This window comes from Corvus brachyrhynchos, unplaced genomic scaffold (assembly GCF_000691975.1).
Source record: "Corvus brachyrhynchos isolate BGI_N302 unplaced genomic scaffold, ASM69197v1 scaffold514, whole genome shotgun sequence".
Lineage (NCBI taxonomy): Eukaryota > Metazoa > Chordata > Aves > Passeriformes > Corvidae > Corvus > Corvus brachyrhynchos.
This window is the reverse complement of record NW_008238319.1, coordinates 2,274,631-2,277,106: the sequence shown is the minus strand read 5'-3', so window position 1 is coordinate 2,277,106 and position 2,476 is coordinate 2,274,631. Positions and strand designations below refer to the sequence as shown.

General features: G+C 49.9%; 1 long non-coding RNA gene across 2 annotated transcripts in view; it reads left to right on the top strand.

The window, feature by feature from the left end:
- The window catches only part of LOC108446664, a 9,558-nt gene extending 7,622 nt beyond the window's left edge, over positions 1-1,936 (top strand). Inside the window, exons 1-2 of one of the 2 annotated variants that reach the window (XR_001861927.1) lie at positions 1-43; positions 1,321-1,936. This is a non-coding gene — a long non-coding RNA (uncharacterized LOC108446664). The remainder of the gene's footprint in view (positions 44-1,320) is intronic. The other variant, XR_001861926.1, reaches the window with a different exon arrangement.
- The last annotated feature ends 540 nt before the right edge of the window (positions 1,937-2,476 follow it).

Sequence of the window (2,476 nt, the reverse complement as noted above, 5' to 3'; positions counted from 1 at the left end):
TGAACCCGGGCACGGGAGAGGGATGGTTTTGTCCGGTGGAAATGTAAGTTTTTATATAGGTTTGGTACTACAGGTGCAGGGGGATGGGGATGGGTGTGCAGGGCTGGCCTTTTCTCCTTCCTCCCTCCTTCTCTCCCTGTCCCGTCCCACCAGAACCCTGGAAAGGCTTTAACCTCCTGCCACGCAGGTGTCCCGAGCAGCTTTCCATGGCCAGGGGCAAAGCAGAGCTCCCTGCCAGCCCTCCTGGCTGTGTTTGGGGAGGTGGGTGAAGGGTTTGCAGACTGGGTGTCCCAGAGAGGCCAGGAGATGCTCAGGATGGAGATGGGCTGGGGGTGTTCACCTGGAGAAGAGAAGGCTCCAGGGAGACCTCAGAGCCCCTTGCAGTATTTAAAGTCAGCTTATAGAAAAAGAGGGAGAATGAATTCTTACACCAACAGCTAGGACAAGGGGCAGTGGTTTTAATCTGAAAGAGGGGAGACTTAGATCGGATATCAGGAAGAAATTCTTTACTCGGAAGTGCTGAGGCCCTGGCACAGGGTGCCCAGAGCAGCTGGGGCTGCCCCTGGATCCCTGGCAGTGCCCAAGGCCAGGCTGGACATTGGGGCTGGGAGCAGCCTGGGACAGTGGGAGGTGTCCCTGCCCATGGCACTGGATGGTTTTAACGTCCCTTCCAACCCAAACCATCGACTCCATGAGAAAGCCAGAGGGATGTGCCCTCACTCCCAGGATTTGTTCCCAGGGAACACCAGGCTGGCACAGAGGTCACCCAGCCCCCATCCTCTGCAGCATTTCTAACCAAGCCCCCTTTATTTTTCCCCAAACACAATCACATCTCTGTGCCAGCCCATGGAGCTGACCAGAATGTACATGAGGAATTTCAGATTTAATCGAGCATTCAAAACAAAAAGCTGATAATTCAAATTTTTTGTGTATTATAATGGGGCTATAAAGCAAATTCGAACCAAAAAAAACCCCACAAAAACTGTCTGAGAACCTAAAAAATGTCAGAGATTTGAGTCCCTGGTGAGAGGGAAGAATCAGCTGTGCAAAGGAAGTTTTTCTTGGCCTAAAATGTAGTAAATTGTGTTTAAAAAATATCCGGTTTACAAATATCCACCTTGGAGTGAAGCAAAGAGCCAACTGAACTTGTCAGCCAATACCCTGTGAGGGTCTGTGTAGATAAATTTATTTTTTATTAATTCCCTATTTGCAAAAAGCCTCATTCAAGAAAATTTACACAAAAAGGGGAAGTGAAATTTCTGCAATGGAATTTAAAATATTTCAGACAGAATCTCTTTGTTGCCATTATTATTTTTCCAGGGTTTTCAAGGAAGAAGACATTTAAATGATAGCCTCTGTTTCCTTTTCCAAGCGGGGTAGGATCCTGTCCAAGGGTCCAAGCTGCCTCTGGACTGGGGTATTAATTCCCTAAGGAATGGGCACACATTTGACCTGGGAAGGATGGAGAAACTCCTGCCTGGCAGCGCTGGAGGACCCTTCCCAAGACCCCGGACCTCAGAGCTGGGCAAGAAATGATTTCACTGAACCCACATTTCCTTCTGCTCCAGGATACAAAATTCCAGATCTGACTGTAAGGGCTGAATTCCCGATTTTCTCCTGGGATAAAATACCATTGCAGGGCCCTGGAAAAGCAGGAAAACAGAACCCCAGGAGGCTGCAGGAGATTCCAACTTCCCCAGCGTGGTCCTTGCTGGCTCACCTGGGTCCTGGGGCAGGGAAATCCATGGAGAACTCGGTGAAAGGACCACATTCCACTGCAGAACCTTTTTCCAGGGACAGTTCTAGATGATGATTCAGTGTGTATGTGGAGGCCCCCATTTGTATTTCTCTGTGCTTCTGTTGTGCTCTGATCCTATTTTTGTGTATGGGAAAGGAGATGTTTTTAAAATAAATCGTTGGAGCAGGGAAGTTGCAATCGCTGGGAGCAAAAGCAGTGCCTTGAAGGAAGGGCTGCAGCAGGTAATGAGGCTCTGGGCTAATTACAGCTGCAGGCTTTTGTGGGAAAGGTGGTGGGATGCTGGGATGGGCCAGATTCCCAAGGAAGCCCAGAAATAATGGAGGTGGTTTCACCAGGAGGGTGCCTGGGAATCAGCCCAGGGGCTGGGATGAGGCTCTGGAGGAGCCATTCCACACTGGGAGAAGGGCTGAGGAGGGTGAGTTGGGGATGTCCAAAGTGAAGTGTGCACCCTGTGACCCCCTCCTGCTGTCCCCAGACCCCTGCCACTGGTTTGTCACTGGTTTTCTGTGTCTGTGGGAGCTCAGGAAGTTTAACACAGGTGAGAATTACGGGGGGATGTTCCTGCAGTTGGATGCCATTTCTGCTCTCTCCTGGTCTTGGAAATATTAGACATCCAATGGGGGGATTGGTTTCTGTGCAGGGCCAGGAGTTGGAATCACTGATCCTGATGGGTCCCTCCCAGCTGAGGATATTCTGTGATTCTGTTCTGTAATTCCT